This window comes from Solanum verrucosum, unplaced genomic scaffold, assembly GCF_900185275.1.
Source record: "Solanum verrucosum unplaced genomic scaffold, falcon-dt-bn FXZP01000084.1, whole genome shotgun sequence".
Classification (NCBI taxonomy): domain Eukaryota; kingdom Viridiplantae; phylum Streptophyta; class Magnoliopsida; order Solanales; family Solanaceae; genus Solanum; species Solanum verrucosum.
The window spans coordinates 883,967-904,560 of record NW_026019846.1 but is presented as its reverse complement, the minus strand read 5'-3'; the positions used below and the strand labels follow the sequence as shown (position 1 = coordinate 904,560).

General features: G+C 30.4%; 1 pseudogene; it reads left to right on the top strand.

Annotated features, from left to right (window-relative positions):
* Window positions 1-846: 846 nt before the first annotated feature.
* Window positions 847-2,582, top strand: LOC125816772 (1-Cys peroxiredoxin A-like; annotated as a pseudogene).
* The last annotated feature ends 18,012 nt before the right edge of the window (window positions 2,583-20,594 follow it).

Below are 20,594 nucleotides of genomic sequence, written 5' to 3'. Positions count from 1 at the left end.
CAAATTAAAAAGATGACATATAAAATGGGACGAAGGGAGTATATAGTTGGAAAAATATCTATTTAAAAGTTTTTTTTTTTCTATTCACTTTCACGTGCTTAAATGAAAGTCGACACAATCTAACAAGGATCGACACTATTAAATTCAAGAGATGAATTAAGCCGACATAAATTTAAGTAAACAATAAATAAAACTTAAATTAAGAAGGATCGGAATCTATTCCACCTTCTATTAATTAAAATTGTGCTCTGTCCTCGATTTATATGATATCACAAACTTTAAAAGTAAAATTTATTTTTATTGTGAATTTATATATAAAATAAAAATAATAATTCTGTAAGTCATAATATTAATAATTTAAATATAAAAAATTTAGTATAATTTACATAAATCTCATAGTGTTAAAGAGCTAATTTTATTATTTCTCTACTATTTTCAAATTTCAAAAGTCTCTTATAATTTATGAATTTCGCAAACATCACTGGACTTCCGGATATATTAATAGATACATAAGGGAGAGATGTATCAGAGAGGATTAGGGATGTACCCTAGAGAGGTAGGGATGTATCCGAGAGAGAGGAAAATGAAGTATTCGAGAGAGATGGATATGTATTAGCGGAAGAGAAGTGATGTATCTTTTGAATTTTTTTAAAATAATAAGGAATTATAGTAAAATAAGATGTGTATTTGAGTAATTTTTATAATTATATTATTAGAAATGAAAGTAACGTGTTTGTAAAAATATTGGATCCAAAAGATACAATATGACACTTGTCCTCTTACCATTTTTCCACACACACAAAAAAAGTATTTTGAGTTGAAATTAATTAAAAAAGAGAAAAAACAATGCCAGGCCTTACTATTAGAGATGACCTTCCTAATCTTCAAGTAGAAACAAACCATGGAAAGATGAAACTCCATGACTATGTTGGTGATAGCTACACCATTCTATTTTCTCATCCAGGTTAAATTGCTTTAATTTTTCTGCACTACCTAATACTTTTTATACCTATAGGCTATATGAATGATTAAAAAAAGTTACTTCCACTTTTGTTCATTTTATAACTTCTCTTTGATGGTGATATGACATATATTACTTTCTTATTTTAAAATTTATGTGCAATGTTACACCCTTTAAAATTTGAAAGTTATTTTTTATTCTCCATTCATAAAAGAAAGAATGGTATTAACATTTATTGGAGCTACGTGGTTGCGGTAGGATGGGTGAGGTCATGAGGTAAGAAAAAAAAAATCTAGAATTTTTAAAAAATAAATTAAACTTTTTTTTTTTTTGGGAGGTGCTAGGGGAGGGATGGGGATTAAAAAAAAAATTATAAAACACAAAATTTAATTTCTTACATTTTTTGGAGATAGGAGCGGGGGTGGTTGGGTAGTAAAAAATAAATTTCGAAAAAGTTTTAATTTTTATCGTGGAGGGGAGGGGTAAAAGATTTTGCTTTTTGAAAATAAGACCCCTATTCATATTTATCCATATTAAATTACTCTTTCTTTCCATTTTATGTGGCACTTTTTGGATTTCGAGATTTAAACAAGTCTATTTTTTACGTTAAGTTTTTTATAGATCTTTTTAAAATTTTGAATTATCAATCATTGTGATTTATAGTACGTAGTTTACAAATATATAAATTTCATTTAAAAGAATTAAAGATTTTATGTGAAATTTTTGGTCAACCTTAAACTGTTTGACTCTCAAAATACGAAAATTGGGACAGAGGGAGTATTTAAATATGACTCAAGTTGAGTATTTCTGGTTTTCCATCCACTCATATTCGACTCAAGTTGAGTATTTCATGGTTTTCCATCCACTCATATCCGACTGTATCCGCGTTGGGCAGTCATAATGTGGTGTTTGGATGCATGCAGGTGATTTCACGCCAGTATGCACTACGGAGCTGGCTATGATGGCTGCTTATATATGCTAGCAAGTTCGCTGAGAGAGGACTTAAACTTGTGGGACTTTCTTGTGATAATGTTCAGTCTCATAATGAATGGATCAAGGATATTGAAGCTTATAACGTACGTATAACATATACAAATTTTTTTTCTTTTTTCTTCCTTACAAGTAGCAGCTTCTTTTTGGCAGAAAGTGACATACCCAATCATTGCTGATCTGAAGAGAGAATTGATTAAGCAACTCAACATGGTGGATCCTGATGAGAAAGATTCCTCTGGCAATAAGCTTCCTTCTCGTGTCCTTCACATTGTAGGCCCTGACAAGAAGGTAATTTTAAACGGTTGGATTGAATTTGGGCACTTATTGATCACTTCAAATTCAAAAGCTATATATTTGGCGGGTTGAAATAGATACGGTTATGATTTAATTAGTTCAATTTTTTAAAGAAATATATATAATGGAACATGATTCTAATATATATAGCTTTCTGTACCCAGCAAGCACTGGAAGAGACAAAGTTGCAACCCCAGCAAACTGGAAACCGGGAGAGCCGGTGGTGATAGCACCCGGTGTCTCCAATGAAGAAGCGAAGGAGATGTTTTCACAGGGTTTTGACACTGCCAATCTTCCATCTGGCAAGTGTTACCTCCGCTTCACCAAAGTTTAAATAATATCCTTTTATTTACGGTATGTAATGTAAAGAAGAAATCAGTAGTAGTTATATTTGTTGGGATATATACTATTAATCATATGTTAAGATATAATATTTATTCTATAATAAATATTTATTCAATTTTAATAGATCATATATTTGTTTATGGTGTCTGTTTACTTATATAGTAAGATGATTTAGTGTGTAGAGTTTTAGCTTATACACAGAGGATTAAATCATCGATTTTTATAAGTATAAAGTTTTTGTTCACAATCTAGGATGGAAATTGAGCATGTCATCGGTACGATTATAGCACAAGATTATATGTAATTTATCTTGATTATGGAACGGTATAGTTCCAACTTCTTGTGCTAGTACATTTTGTACGTATTGAACAGGACCGATTAGAGATAGTTGTTTTAGACTGACTGACACAAACATATTCTCTAAACCATTGAATCTACTTATATTCTCAATGCTGATATAACTATTATGATCTGTATATATTAATTATCGTTTTGATTTATTAAAAGGTGAGATTCTGAGATAGGTCAATATGTCTGATAGATTGGATGATAATAATATATATTGGTGAAATAATAAGTTAGTTGATGGAATTCATGTCTCGTTATCTTGATTATGAGAATGGTATAGTTCCAACTTCTTGTGCTAGTACATTTTGTATGTATTGAACGGGACCGAGTAGAGATAGTTGTTTTAGACTGACTGACAAAAACATATTCTCTAAACTATTAAATCTACTTATATTCTCAATCCTGATATAACTATTATGAATTGTATATATTAATTATCGTTTTGATTTATTAAAAGGTGAGATTTTGAGATGGATCAATATGTCTGATAGATTGGATGATAATAATATATATTGGTGAAATAATAAGTTAGTTGATGGAATTCATGTCTCGTTATAGAGATTGATTGATATGCCTTTTTGAGAAACTTATAAGTTTTCATCGTTTCAAACCTTGCAAGTGGATTTATGAATCTGACACATGAAATAAGTTAAGTAGTGCTCTAAAGGAAATTAATCATTGAATTAAATTTGTCAGTAATTTAATTTATTGATTATTATCCGTAATCTTAACATCGAGAATTACATAAGTGTTTAATGGGGAATTTCGAAATATAAATAGAGAAGTGCAATTTTGAATTTCTAGTGAAATGATTTGTAATTTATTATGGTAAGAATAATTCAAATTAATTATTTTCATAATAGGAAGCCTCAGTAATTAATTTTGTGGTTCCTACAGTGCCCATATTTAACTAGAATTCACAATCTTATTTCTAAGGGGAGAAGAAGAATTAGGCGTGAGTTTGGTTTTAAAAGAAAACAAGTGTGTTTTTTTTTGAGAAAAAAAATAGACTGGGTTTTGTTCTCCTTTTTGAATTGAAAGAAATCTCTATAAGTAGGGTTTCTCCTAACCTAGAAAAAGATTGATTAGTTTTCTATTCATACTTGTCCACCCACGTATTGAGAGAGTTCGGATGTGAACTTGGGATCACTGTAGAAAATCATAGTTCTCGTCTATCTTGTGGATTCGTTTGAAGATCAATCTAATTTGGGGATTCACTTGAAGGTATCTACTCACACTTCAAGAGGTAATTCTTGAATTAAATTTCAACAAGTTTATGTATTCTAGCATAAACTTTATTGGTTATCTATTATTCATGTAAGCAGTAAGATTCTAATATGCTTCCGCTTTGCACATAGTTTTCAAACAATATTTGGATTTGGATCTTGCCACTTGAATTGATGTTCCATATCTATACTCTTCGTTATATAATATAATAAATAAAATTTTAATTTTTTGTGTTTTTTGACCTATGAGGTAGGAGCTAGGAAGGGTCTTTTATTTTCATACAACTATGTCCAAGTTGTACACTCTGTCATTGCTACAATGAATACATCCCTTTTGAAATTTGAAAAATGTGTCATTCTTTTCTGCGACAAAATTTCTTAATTTCAGGGTGAAATCAATATGTCCAATCACTGTATGAAAATTCATACTTACATAAAATTCTCACACTTCTTTGACACTATCTGGTGACAGAACCAAAACCAGGGAAAAAGATTAAGCAAAATATTAAATATTACATTATTAATGTGATTTACTAATACATAAATGAGACTCTCCGTCTCCTTATATATCAAGTATCATAAATTTATAGAGTGTGTTTCAATTAATTTTGATTATGAATCATTTTCTGTTAGGGTTTTGCCTTGATTTTCTTCAAAGTTTAATTTTTCCTAAAAGAAAAGATAAAACATTACCATAAATATTTTTACTTTTTATTAATTTTTTCTTTCCTTCTTATGGGTGTGAAACCAAAAAATAATAATAATAGATTTTTCTTCCATATTTGGTTTATTCTTTCCTTAAAGAAAAAGTTAGGAGATCTATAAATTAAATATCCCTCTTCTCATACCAAAAACACAATAATATCAACAATGTAGTCATTTAGAGACTTTTGTTTATGGGGAGAATTTTTTGTCTACAATTTTAATGTTTTTTATTAGTTTTTAATATGTAGGCCTATTAACCAAATTTCATATAATAATATTTTAATTTTTAGTATAAATTTTTGTCATCTGATTTATACACGATTTGCAATTGCAAGCTTGCGCATGACTCTCTAATTATTTTTGAACCCAACAAGTGGTATCGAGCATGTAATGACCCGAAAGGTCATTTTGGTAATTTTTCGTGGAAATGACTATTTTGCCCTTTCGGTAGTTGCCCCGAGTCCCATGTTTTGTGGTTGTAAAGTTAGTTTGAGGAAAAGTTTGTAAAAAATTGAGTTTTTGAGAAGTTGAGTTTTTATGAGTTAAAGTTGGTTAAAAAGTGCTTTTTAGAGTTATTTGGAGTTTCGGAACTCGGATCGGATTTCCGTCGATTCCGGCAGTTTTAGAACGTCAAAACGGGTCTGTGTGAAGTTACGGAGTTGAATTTGGAGTTGAAACGAAGAATTGAGGTCCTAAGTTGCTAAAGTTGTGAAATTTTGATAAAGAGTTGACTTTGGTCAACATATGAGGTTCCGAGGCTCAGATTGAAATTCCGAGAGTACCGTTGGTTTCGGGAGGTGATTCTAAGTCTAGAATGAGTCTTGGTTGAATTTTTAGACGCTCCGTTTGAGTTTCGAATTTTTTTGGCACTAAACTAGTTTCTTGGCATCTTATTGAATTTCGGGTCAAGGAGTCCTCGAATTCAAATTCTGACGGTTCCATTGAGTCCGGAACGTCGAATTTAGTGGGGGTACACATTTAGTTTGTGTGCACGAGATTCCGAACGAAACCGAGGGTCCAACGGGGATTTAAACTTTGGGGTTATTGTTGTGTTTCAGCTGCAACAGCAGCCCTTTTTTAAGTCAAAAATCAGTAGCTAAATTCCCACAACTTGAAAATACTCATTTCTCCATTTTTAGACTTTGAGAGCTCGAAAATAGGCGATTTCAAGTGGTTTTTCGCAAGGAATTCATTGGGTAAGTTATTTCCAACTTATATCTTTGATTTCCATCGATTATTTATGGATTTTAACATCAAAATTTGAGATCTCAACTGTAAAATTTGGGGGTTTTTGCCTAATCCGAATTTAATAGAAAATTTGAGTTTGTGAACTCATTTCAACTCCTTTTTCGAAACGGTTTTCACTATTGGATTCTAAATTTCTTGGGGAACATTTTTCACTAAAAATTTCCAGATTTCGAGAATATTTTCCGGAACGAGATTTTTTGACCATTTTACCCTTTTTCTCCAAATTTCACGATTTGGTGTTGTTAGATTCGTATTGATTGTGGGATTCCATTTATGAATAGATTGTGGTGATTTGGAGCGTGCTTGGAAGGGTAAAACTCAGATTTGAGTTACTAGTTGAAGTGTTTTGAGGCAAGTGACTTCTAAACTTTGTTAAACTCTTAGACTGCACATGACTACTTTCCTAATTGTGTTGGGGAGTATTGGGGATTGAGGATGGGTTTTATTTGTTGATTGAAATTGTTGTAATTGAAAGATGGGGAATAAAACGAGCTAAATGTGTTATATGTGACTTGAATTTGTTGAATAAGTCATGTGATAACTGATATTGAGGGGATAGAAGAACATGAGTAGGCTATGATTGATACAGACATTGATGTTGAGACAGATGATGTGTGATACTATGATGTGGTTGTGATATGGTTGTGATTGAGACAAACGATGTGTAATACTATGATATAGTCGTGATATGGTTGTGATTGAGACAAATGATGTGTAATACTATGATGTGATCGTGATATGATTGTGATTGATGACATGTGCATATTCATTATTCATCCCATGTGTGAACTATCTGTTGCATGAGTTCTGAGACACTGATATGAGGATGGATGGATATGAGACACAGTTGAGACTAGCTCCTGCTAGAGATATATGAGATGGACTAGCTCCGGCTAGCGATTTGGATGCCGATGGGATATGGTTCTGGCGGTGATACATGGTCCATGTGTGGCCCCCATGGGTTCTGATTTGAGTATTCAGCGCGGTCTGATTACATCAACAGATGTGTATCTTAGGACAGACATGCACACGACTACATGACATCATTATTGCATTTGCATCGCATTTGACTTCATCTTTGTCTGTGGTGTGTGGACTTTTCCTATTTACCCCTCTTCATGTGATATATGATCTATTTGCTCTTACATGAGGATATGAGGTTGATGTTGAGACGCTGTTGGATATATCTGTTGATTATGAATTGTGTAGTATAGGTTGTTGATTCGCTGTTAGAATGAAGTTTCGGTGGTTCGGTTGGGATTGAAAGGAGTTGTTTGTAACTGCTAGTTTAGCTTAGTTTAGTGTTACTTGCGAGTACCTGTTGCTTTTGGTACTCACCCTTGCTTCTACACAGTTGTGTAGGTTGACAGCTCTATCAGATTCGGCTTATTACTCATCTTCAGATTAGAGCTTCCAGACTTACTTGAGAGGTAGCGGTTCATTCCAGACGTGCCCTCAAGTTATCTATATTTACTGTTCTGTTCTATTCTAGAACTTTACTATGAGACTTGTATATTTTATTCAGATTCCGTATTAAAGATTTGTACATGTGACAACCAATTCTAGGGTTATGTTGAGTTTATTTAAAGACTTCCGCTTATCTTTCTATCTTATTCTTGTTTTATTAATTCCGTAACGTCGGGTTTATGGGTGTTAGGCTGACGTGTCCGGTGGGGTTTGGGCACGTGCCATCACATCCGATTTTGGGGTGTGTCAGAGCACATGGGCCAACGATCCCATGATCCGATGGTCCTATGGTTCAATGAGGTTGAAGACAGGCTTAAGATGATTTCAAATCAATTTGTTGATAATGAAGATTTTTGTCTAGCTACATGTGTTGAAAAAATTTTAAACCATATTTTTAACATTTCTGTTGCTGCAATTTTAAAAATAAAAACAAAATATTTTTAACCCATATATTTTAAATTTTATTTTTAACCATGACAAGCAGCATTGATGAAGATTGTGTGAAGAACAAAGATTATCATGCAATTGGAGAAGGCGGATCAAGTTTTGTCAAGAAAATCCAGCCAAAAGGGGAGATTTGCTAGGGCTTTGCCTTGATTTTCTTACCTTATTTGAAGTTTATTTTTTCATAAAAGAAAAGACAAAACATTACCATAAATGTTTTTATTTTTCATGAAAGGAAAAATATATTTTCTTTCATATTTGATTTATTCTTTCCTTTGAGAAAAAAATATGAGATCTATAAATTGAAGACCCCTCTTCTCATACCAAGAACACAATAATTTATATCAACAATGTAGTCGTTTAGAGTCTTTTGTTTTCGAGGAAATTTTTTTCTCTACAATTTTAATGTTTTCATTAGTTTTTAATATGTAGGTCAATTTGCCAAATTCCATATAATAATATTTTGATTTTTAGTATAAATTTTTGTCATCTGATTTATACATGATTTGCAATTGCCAAGCTCGCGCATGACGCTCTAATCATTTTCGAAACTAACAAGTAGTATCAGTGCACATGTGCCAACTATCTCATGATCTGATGGTCCTATGGTTCAATTGTTAGAATATGCACAGCGGAAGCATTTTTCAGAATCACAAACTTACATAAAAGCATAATAATGTAATCAAATAAATTGTGAAACTCTAACCTTTTGTAGCTTTCACACAACTCGTTCAGGGATTGGGACTCCAGAATTGCAGTCTTCTACTAATTCCTGACTAACTTTCTTAATCAAGTCTTGTGTGGGCAAGAATTTTTTTTAAAAAAAGGATATACTTTCCTTGAGAAACACCACCCCTATTTATACTTTTCAGTATAAGGGAAAAGTTTAAAAGATGAAATGTTTCTAGTCATAATTAATGGTCATTAATAGTCATTAAATACCTTTAGGTGTATTTGGACATTGTTAAGTGTATCCAATAACCATGATCAATACAACCATTAAATACTATTAAGTGTATTTTGACATGGTTAAGAGTATCTAACAACCATGATCAATAGTTATCAACAACCACTAAATATCATTAAGTATATTTAGAAAGTCATTAAACACCAAGGGTAATCAACAACCATTAAACACCATTAATAGCCACTAATAACCATTAAACACTATTATTTGTTTCTTTCGTCTTCTAAGGAAATTAAAACATTGCAGTATTTTCTTTTTTTTCTTCTTTTAAGGAAAGAAAAAGTTTTTCTCTTTTAAACTAATAAAAGTCAAAAACAATTTATTCCTAAGCTGAAAAAAATACTAACAATCCTTTTCTTTTCCGAACTCGATCAATTAATCAGGCATAGTAGGGACCACAAATTTATTAGCAGAGGCTTCCAATTATAATATTTAATTCGTAAAAAGCATGAATTAATCATATCATAATAAATCACAGATTGTACCACTAAAAATCAACTGCACTCCTCTATCTAATTTCAATTTTTTTTCGTTACAACTTATTTAACTCCCCATGTTAGAATTATCGACACCAATCAATTAAATAAAACTTCTGAAAAATTTAATCCATTGATTAATTTAATCCTTTATCTTTATGCTTAAATTAATTCACGTGACGGATATACATATATAATCCACCTGCAGGGTTTTCACGTGACTACTTATAAGCAACCATAAAGGGGTGTTTTCTTTCTCATATCCGAGATATGGTTCTATCAGCTAATTATTAATTCACGAATGTAATTTGTTATTATCCAATCCATTAGGAATTTTTTGACTCATCATAGAGTCTCACCTTTTAATAGATGAAAATAATAAAGCAAACTACACAGATCATAATAACTACATCAAGATTAAGAGTATAAGCTCATGTAATGGACTAGAGATATTATTTATTGAAATTCAGAACCTAAATGCATATCTCAATTTGGTCCGTTCAATACATGCAAAATGTACTAACACAAGAAGTTGGAATTTTACCATTCCCATAATTAAGATTGAATTACTTTTAATCTTGTGTTACAATCATCAAGATGTTTGTCCAATTTCATCTTTGGTTGTGAACATTTAATTTATGACTTATAAGAACCGATAATTCTAATCTTCTACATATGAGTTAAGCAAATCCATACCCAAAAATCGTCTACTATATAAGCAATGGACACACATATAAACACAATGATCTATTCAAACAAAAACTTTATTGTAACAATTTACATAAAACGTAAAGTCTTTATAAAGGATTAAAATCAATACTATAACTCAACCATATGGTTAATAGTATATCCCAACATCAATAAAGTTGAAGACAGGCTCAAGATGGTTTCAAATCAATTTGTAATCAATTTGATGATAATGAAGATTTCTGTCTAGCTATATGTGGAGAAGAATTTTAAAACCATATTTTCAACATTCCTGTTGTAACAATTTTAAAAATAAAAACAAAAATATTTTTAACCCATATATTTTAAACTTTTTTTAAACCATGACAAGCAGCAGTGATGAAGAATGTGTGATAAACAAAGATTATCATGCAATTGAAGATGACGAATCAAGTTTTGTCAAGAAAATTCAGCCAAAAGGAGATATTTATTGGGTTTTATCCTGATATTCTTACCTTATTTGAAGTTTTTTTTTCCTAAAAGAAAAGACAAAACATTACCATAAATGTTTTTACTTTCCATGAAAGGAAAAATATATTTTTCTTTCATATTTGGTTTATTCTTTCCTTAGAGAAAAAATTAGGAGATCTATAAATTGAAGACCCTTCTTCTCATACCAAGAACACGATAATATCAACAATGTATTCGTTTAGAGACTTTTATTTATGGGAAGATTTTTTCTCTACAATTTTAATGTTTTTTATTAGTTTTTAATATGTAGGACATTTGGCCAAATTCCATATAATAATATTTGATTTTAGTATAAGTTTTTGCCATCTGATTTATACACCATATGATTTGCAATTGTAATCTTCTGCGTGACACTCTAATCATTTTCAAACCCAACAAGTGGTATCAAAGCACATGGTCCAACGATCCCATGGCCCGACGGTCCTATGGTTCAATGAGGTTGAAGACAGGCTCAAGATGGTTTCGAATGAATTTGTAATCAATTTGGTTTTTCGATTTGGTTTTGCACTATTCAATTTGGATTTTTTGGTTTTTGATCTTGTAAAAGTGTAACCCAATCCGATCCAAAATAAATATGGTTTAGTTTGATTTTTCTCTATTTGGTTCGGTTTTTTTCAATTTGGTTATTTAGTTATGTCAATAATTAATAACATAACCAAAAGAATAATATTTAATCCCTTAAATATACTTTCTAATATAAATCATAAGTAAAACTTAAAACACAATATGTATAAGTATACCTATTATAGATGTTCAAACATAAAATATAAATGTAATCATTATGAAAGGCAATAACTAAAAAGGGATAAAAATGGTTAATATATATATTATATAATTCAGTTTTTATTTTTTAAAATCCGAAACCAAACCATAAAACCAAACAAAGTAATTTATTAATCCAAAACCAATCTGAAAAACCAAAAATCAATCCAAATAAAATTTTGGTTCGGTTTGGTTTGGTTATTCTGTTTAATCCGAATAGTGCACACCCCTAGCTAAATGTGGAGAAGAATTTTTAAACCATATTTTCAACATTTTTGTTGCTGTAATTTTAAAAATAAAAACAAAATAATTTTAATCTATTTTTAACCCATATATTTTAAAATTTATTTTTAACCATGACAAGCAGCAGTGATGAAGACTATGTGAAGAACAAAGATTATCATGCAAGACAGATCAAGTTTTGTCAAGAAAACCAACCAAAAGGGGAGATTTGTTAGGGTTTTGCCTTGATTTTCTTACCTTATTAGGAGTTTATTTTTTTCTAAAAGAAAAGACAAAATATTACCATAAATATTTACTTTCCATGAAAGGAAAATATATTATTTTCCCATATTTGGTTTATTCTTTCCTTAGAGAAAAAGTTAGGAGATCTATAAATTGAAGACCCATCTTCTCATACCAAGAACACAATAATATCAATAATGTAGTCGTTTAGCGACTTTTGTTTATGGAGAGATTTTTTCTCTACAATTTTAATATTTTTTTATTAGTTTTTATTATGTAGGCTAATTGGCCAAATTGCATATAATAATATTTTGATTTTTAGTATAAGTTTTTGTCATCTAATTTATACACCATATGATTTGCAATTGTAAGCTTCCATATGACGTCCTAATCATTTTGGAAACCAACAATTTCTTCAGTAGAAAAGATAATTAATTAACTGTTAATTTAATAATGGATGACTTTCTTAATAGACCAGTTGATTCATTGGTAAAGACGAGAAGGTGTAGTGATTAAGAAAATCAAAAGTATCCTGAAAACATAGCACCTGGTGTTCCAAGATCTTGTCATTAAATTAATAAAATCTCTGCATTCTTTATTCAATCTTGAACTGACGGTGACTTTTGAAGCCAAAACCGATAGCAATGGAATACACCTAACAAATGGAACAGGAAACATCAAGATTAAAATATACTCGAAGAACAGAGGGAGGGTGTAGCAACATAAACAATTATTAACTATACTTTGCAACCGATAATAGGTTACCAAATGGTGGCATAACCAGTACATACTAAAGACATGAATAACAATTAAAATTTCAATTCTATCCAGTCAATTGAGATGGTGGCCAGCGCAAATTTCTGAAATCAGTCATTGTAATTTTACTATGTAACTAACAGGAAGCATTACATTTCAGCAAACACAATTCAACTATGGAAGGAGATTCAAATAGTCCATGATGCGCTATACAACTCTCGGTAGTGCTATGAACTAATTAGCTATCACACATTATGACATTATCATATTTTCTCTTGTAGAATCACAAAAGAGCACTTCACATAGATATATTGTTTATTTTGAGCACCTCTGTTGAGCTACCAATTCAATGCGACATGCTCAGATGAGAGCTCTCCACTACTAGAAAACTGCTAAAAAACAACGGAAAGAAAAGCGACGGACGGTGTCGCTCTAGAAAGCGACGCCAATTACCACCCTGTCCGTCGCTTTTTATAAAAATAATTATTTTTAAAATTATTTTACCAGAAGCGACGGATAACATCTCTTAGTCCGTCGCATTTTTTCGCGGATTTTTGCGCCAAACATATACTCCCTATATCCCTAATTACTTTGCCACTTTTCCCTTTTTAGTTGTCCCTTATTACTTGTCCATTTTCACAAATCAAGAAATGACAATTTATTTTACCTATTAAACCTACAATTAATTACTTTGAAAAATGTATAACTTCTTGAAAACCTTAAGTTTTTAATTCATCCACTTTATAATTAATAGGGGTAAAATGATAAACTCACTATGCCAATAATTATTTTCTTAATAGGTGTGTCAATTCAAAAATGGACAAATAATTAGGGACAGAGGAAGTATATAATTAATAATTAATTATTTAATATAGGTTGAGACAATGTCCGTCACTTTTTATTTAAAATAATTATTTAAAAATTAAAAAATAACCACGCCGTCTGTCACTTTTAATTTGTTTTATTTTATTAATTATTTTTTAAAAAAAAGCGACGGACGGCATCTCTTAGTCCGTCGTTTTTGGGTCAAAATATCTAGTCAAACATTTTTAAAAAGCGACGGATAGCGTTTCTTAGTCTGTTGCTTTTTGGTCAAAATGCAGGTAAAATATTTTTAAAAAAGCGACGGACAAAGAGACGCTGCCCGTCGCTTTTCTTAAAATATCTTTGAGGCAGATTGGGGTTTACTCATTTTCTTCTCTCTCTCTTCTCTCTTCTCTCTTATTCTCTTCCTTCTCTCTAGAAGATTCCATCCAATCCTTGCCTCCACCGCCGCCGTTGCTGGGTTGCTACCTTCGCCGCTGTCGCGCTGCCCGTCGCCGCCACTCGATGTTCGTCGTTGTTAAGGTAAGAATTTGATCTTAGTTTTTTTTTTTTCAATTCTAGTAATTATAATTGGTTTGTTAGTTAGTATATTATTGTTTTAGTTTGTTGGGTTGTGTTATTGATAATTTGATTTGATTATTGTTAGTTAGGTAGAGAATTGAAGATTTTTTATTTTAGGGTTTTCTTTTAAATTGGGTATTGTAATTAGTGAATGAATTAGGATTTTTTTATTTTAGGACTAGTTTGAACTTGAAAATATGTAATTTGATTGTGAATTGAGATTTTTTTAAAAATTTGATTGATATATTGTTAGTTAGTGAAGTGTTACTTTGAAGTTAGAGATTACTAATTGAAGTGTATATGATGAATGTTTGAATGTCATGACTATATAGTGATAAATGTTTGAATGTCATGAATATATATTGATCGATGAGGTATTTTTTGAATTAGAACTTGAATATATAACTAATTGTTGGATTAGAAGTTTATATATAACTAGATATACACTTGAATTTAGAACTTGAACTTGAACTTGGAACTTGAATATAACTAATTAATTCTTGGATTAGATGTTTATATATAAATAATTTTAGAAATTGGATTTGAACAATTGAATTTAATTAGAACTTGAATTTTTGTAGGATTTTAGAACTTTAATTAGGTTGTGAACTTTAGAAATCTTGAATTATTGTAGGATTTTAGAACTTTTAGGTTGTGAACTTTAGAAATCTTGAATTATTGTAGGATTTTAGAACTTTAGGTTGTGAACTTTAGAAATCTTGAATTATTGTAAGATTTTAGAACTTAAAGTTTTCAACTTTGGAGAACTTGAATTTTTGTAGGATTTTAGAACTTTATAAGGTTGTGAACGTTAGAAATCTTGAATTATTGTAGGATTTTAGAATTTAAGTTGTGAACTTTAGAGAACTTGAATTTTTGTAGGATTTTAGAATTTTAGGTTGTGAAACGTTAGAAATCTTGAATTATTGTACAATTTTAGAACTTTAAGTTGTGAATTTTAGAGAACTTGAATTTTTGTAGGATTTTAGAACTTTAAGTTGTGAACTTTAGAGAACTTGAATTATTGTAGAATTTTAGAACTTTAGAAATCTAAAATTATTGTAGGATTTTAGAACTTAAAGTTGTGAACTTTAGAGAACTTGAATTTTTGTAGGATTTTAGGCTTTATAAGGTTGTGAGTAGGGCTGGGCATAAATACCGAACCGAACCGAATCAAATTTTTTCGGTATTTCGGTTTTCGATTCAGTATTTGGTATAATTATTTGTATTTTTCGATATTTTGGTTCTGTTTTCGTATGTGACTTTTGTATTATTCGATATTTCAGTTTATCAAAATATATTATATTATAATATATGTTAATATTATATTAATTATTAATATTAATTATTTAATAAGAAATATTATATGCACAATTGAATTAGGTCAGTGAGTAGTGACCACACTTTTCACATTTCAGATTTACCTAATTTTCTTCAACTGTCCAGCGCTGCTTTCACGTTTCACTGATCTTAACGCTTTCCCACTTTTCACTTTCGACGGCGTCGCGTAGACCAGCGACCGGCAGACCAGCAGCAGCTGCCAGTCGACCAGCAGCAGCCGCCAGCCGACCAGCAGCAGCCGCCAACCAACCAGCGGAGTAGCACTCCAACAGTAACAATCGGCGACCATAGCAACAACCGGCGACCACAACAAAAACTGAACTAATAAAAACTGACCAAAATAATATAAACCGAATCGAAATATTAAAATCGAACCAAATTGAAATAATTTGGTTCGATGTTCGATACACGTGATACAAGAATCGAAAACCGAAAAAAATGAAAAAAAAATCGAAACCGAACCGAATTACCGAATTCCCGGCCCTAGTTGTGAGCGTTAGAAATTTTGAATTATTGTAGGATTTTAGAACTTTAAGTTGTGAACTTTAGAGAACTTCAATTTTTGTAGGATTTTATAACTTCAAGTTGTGAACTTTAGAGAACTTGAATTTTTGTAGGAACTTTAGGTTATGAAATGTTAGAAATCTTGAACTATTGTAGAATTTTAGAACTTTAAGTTGTGAGTTTTAGAAAACTTGAATTTTTGTAGGATTTTAGAACTTTAAGTTGTGAACTTTAGAAAACTTGAATTATTGTAGGATTTTAGAACTTTAGGTTGTGAACTTTAGAAATCTTGAATTATTGTAGGATTTTAGAACTTAAATTTGTGAACTTTAGAGAACTTGAATTAATGTAGGATTTTAGAACTTTAGAAGGTTGTGAGTGTTAGAAATCTTTAATTATTGTAGGATTTTAGAACTTTAAGTTGTGAACTTTAGAGAACTTGAATTTTTGTACAAATTTTAGGTTGTGAAACGTTAGAAATATTGAATTATTTTAGAATTTTAGAACATTAAGTTGTGAATTTTAGAGAACTTGAATTTTTGTAGGATTTTAGAACTTTACGTTGTGAACTTTAGAGAACTTGAATTATTGTAGGATTTTAGAACTTTAGGTTGTGAACTTTAAAAATCTTGAATTATTGTAGGATTTTAGAACTGAAGTTTGTGAACTTTAGATAACTTGAATTTTTGTAGGATTTTAGAACTTTATACGGTTATGAGCGTTAGAAATCTTGAATTATTGTAGGATTTTAGAAATTTAAGTTGTGAACTTTAGAGAACTTGAATTTTTGTAAGATTTTAGAACTTTAGGTTGTGAAACGTTAGTAATCTTGAATTATTTTAGAATTTTAGAACTTTAAGTTGTGAATTTTAGAGAACTTGATTTTTTGTAGGATTTTAGAACGTTAAGTTGTGAACTTTAGAGAACTTGAATTTTTGTAGGATTTTAGAACTTTAGGTTGTGAACTTTAGAAATCTTGAATTATTGTAGGATTTTAGAATTTTAGGTTGTGAACTTTAGAAATCTTGAATTATTGTAGGATTTTAAACTTTAGGTTGTGAAATTTAGGAATCTTGATTTATAGAATTTATGAACTAATTATTAGGTTGAAGTTAAAAAATCTTGATAAAATATAGTCTTTATGAACTATTTGTAATTTTGAAACGATTTTTTTTGTAATTTTGAAACAAATTTTGAAAGACTTTATAAGTCTTTAAATTGTGATTTATATATTTTTGAATGTTAATTTAAGTTTGTTGTTTTATATTTTGTGTAGCTTCTTTATAATGTTTTGTCTTTGATTGGGGCTGAATTGAATTGCTTTTGCAGGTGGGCAGTTTCTGCTATTAAAAAAATTGCAGAAAAAGAGATGGCCAGGATGGTTTTGTCCGTCGCTTTTCTGGATTTTATTTTTTTAAAACCCAGAAAAGTGACGGACAGGGTCCTTTAGTCCGTTGCTTTTTATAAAAAAAACCCAGAAAGGCGACGGAGAAGGTCCTTTAGTTCGTCGCTTTTCTGGATTTTTCAAAATTTTATTTCCAAAAAAGCGACGGATGGTGTCTCATTGTCCATCGCTTTCAAAATTCTAAAAAAATTAAAAATTAATTAAAGCAACGGTCTTTGTCTCTTTTTTAAAATTAAAACAGCAACAGACGACGTCGCATTCTTCAATTTTTTTAAAAATAAAACCAAAAGCGACGCAGTCCTTCGCTTTTGGAAAAACGTTGAGCCAAAAAGCGATGAGATTGACTGCGTTGTTTTTGGCCAAAAAAACGACGCAGTCCGTCGCTTTTTGGCAGTTCTTTAGTAGTGCTCATTCTATGATAGTCATCTAAGAAGCTATTAGAGTCGAAGAAGCCAAAAATATGGAACATTATAGTTTATAGTTCATTTTAAATATTTTATGGTGTAATTTTATCACCCTGAATCCTACCATGGAACTTGGTAGTTCTTCTTGTTCCTCAAAGCAGTTGGTACATCATTAGTTGAAGACACATGTAGCGAATGTAAACAATCATTATAGAGATAATTAAAGACAAGTGTAAAGAAGTACATGGTTTATTATTTATCGAAATATGAAGGTACCTGTACAACCTGACATCCTCATAAGTCCAGATATTTTTAATTTTTCTTCACTTTCTAATGCTTTACATTTATCAACAACCTGCACTTCATGCAATTCATCATTCGTTTCAAGAGTTGTTGCATATCTACCATATGTCTGTATTGTCATTTTAATTTCCATTGTCAGCTCAACCAAAAAAAAAAAAGCTATATGAAAAAAACATCACAGGGGAGAGGTGGTATAATGGTATGACAAGGTATCACAAAGAGTATTAAGATCTTGGTTAAAAAAATAACAAAGAAGTAAAAAAAATTGTTGCAAGAAATATACACTCAATTATCCTTGAGTCGTTAACCATCATTGCAAGAACCTAGGGAAGCTTTTACGCGAAGAGAAGTCACATTTCAGAAAAACAGATATGGCAAATCAACAAATTTTTACTATTTTTTTTATTGCATGAAAGTATATAGTGTTGTGCAGTTGGAGTTGACCAACTTCTTGCTATCCGAGTTGGCTTGAGCTAAGCTAGAAGTACAATAAGAAGGAATGGAAGTACCAGAGAGTCTTCTTTGCCAAATTGCAACTTCCAAACGAGTGAATTTAGAAGTGGAAGTAATAAGAGGTTGGGTACCTAAATTGTGCAGCAAGATTCCCTAGTATCTCTCTCGATAAGGACCAAAAACATGCAATTCTCTTCAAGGATAAACAAAATTACAAAAATGTGTAATCTCCATAGTTTTGATGACTCAAAATTAGAACAGAAAGACAATCCTATGGAATAATTGTAACATGACCGAGCTTAATTCTGTACCTGAAAATTCTTGTTCCGATAAATAATCAAGGAGTCTGCGCGGGAAACCTAAATCCAAAAATATATGACACGAAAGATTTAATAAGAACTATAAGTGTAGCCGAGATGATATCTAGATGAGAGCATTTTTAGCTGCTAGTGTATGAACCAAATAGGAAAAGTTGGAATGAAAGCTCTCCATTTTCATTATAGTCGTGCAAAAAGAGAGAATTCTGAAATTTTAGTCATCTTGATATCTCATTCTTATTACCCATCTCATTTGAGTATCAAATAAGTCAGATAAAAAATTAGGTGAATATATTACAATGTTAGAATTACCAGGAAAATCTTGCAATGTACATGCAGCAAATAAATCATTCTCCAGTACAATACCACACGGAATAAATTAAGGGACTCCAAAACTATACGATAACTCTCAAGAGTAACTGACAGCCAACATCTTATAATAATTTTATAGCATCCAATATTTATATCAAATTCATAAATGGAAGATGCAATACGTGTGTCTAAAGCTTAAGGGCATCTCCAACCCAAACATCAAATTTTACATTAAATTTGGTGTCAACAATATTTTAGTGTAAATCAACTACAATCCACTGCACCAAATTTTTCACCAAAAAGAAATATTTTTCTCTCTCTTCATTATTATATTATTATTTCTTATTTCATTTATATTTTTTTATTTTATAAAACAAATTCTTTCTAAAACATTCACCATATATAGTTCATATTATTTTCTTTTATAGTCGTTTTAATATAAATGAGGATATTACAGGTAATTCTACATCATCACAACCACCTAGTGAGGTGAAAAAAGCCAAAATGAAGAGAAAAGTTGATGAAGGGTTTTCATCTGCTTCAGAAAGTGTCAAATTACAAAATGATCGGCCTGTTGAGATGTTGGCAAATTTCAATTCAGAGAAGAAGCTAGACAGGGAGTTGAAGGATAGAGATTTGAATTGAAAGAATTTAAAGAAGAAAATAAAATTATGTTAATGAATTTGGATGGTTTTGATGATCCAAATGTTCGTGAATTTGTTCGTAAATAACAAATTCGAATAATGGAAAAAAGAAGTCCCACAACAATTTTCGACCCAATACAATCCATATTTTAATAGTATGGGTGGATCTGGAAAGAATCTGTCAGATTATTAAGTTATTGTTCTAATTTTTTAAATTATTATGTTATGTTGTACTTTTTAAAATTACTATGTATTTTATATTTCAATTTTGATGCATGTCAATTACTACTTTGTTGGATGTTTATTATTTTCGGTTATTTTTAAGTATATTGTATTATTTGTTTAATAATTTATATGTTTGCATTTTTAATTTTTGTGAAGATTAATTGTAGTTATATCCAATTATAATTTATAGTAGAATTAACATAAATTTATTTTTTTTAAAAGTCATATATAGAAAAATTAATTTATGAAAAAAGCTAACTTTTATATCTAAAATTAATATTATAAAAATATTACATAAAAAATAATTAATTTTACAAGAAATTTAATTAAAACATATAATTTATATAATGTTTAATTAAAAGTTTTGTATAATAAAATAATATTAAAATATTCAATAAAGTGAATTGCTGTGATGAATAGTGTTACACCAAATTTGGTGTAACACTATTCACACATCAAAATGATGTAAAGTTTGGTGTTGGGTTGGAGCTCCAAAACACCTAATTTTATATCAAATAAGAATTTGGCATAAAATTTAGTATTGAGTTGAAGATGGTTTATGATTTGATGAAGAGAATTATCCAATTCCACTCCTGTTAGTGAAAGCTAACAATGGTGAAAACCTACTGCATATCCTATCATTAGC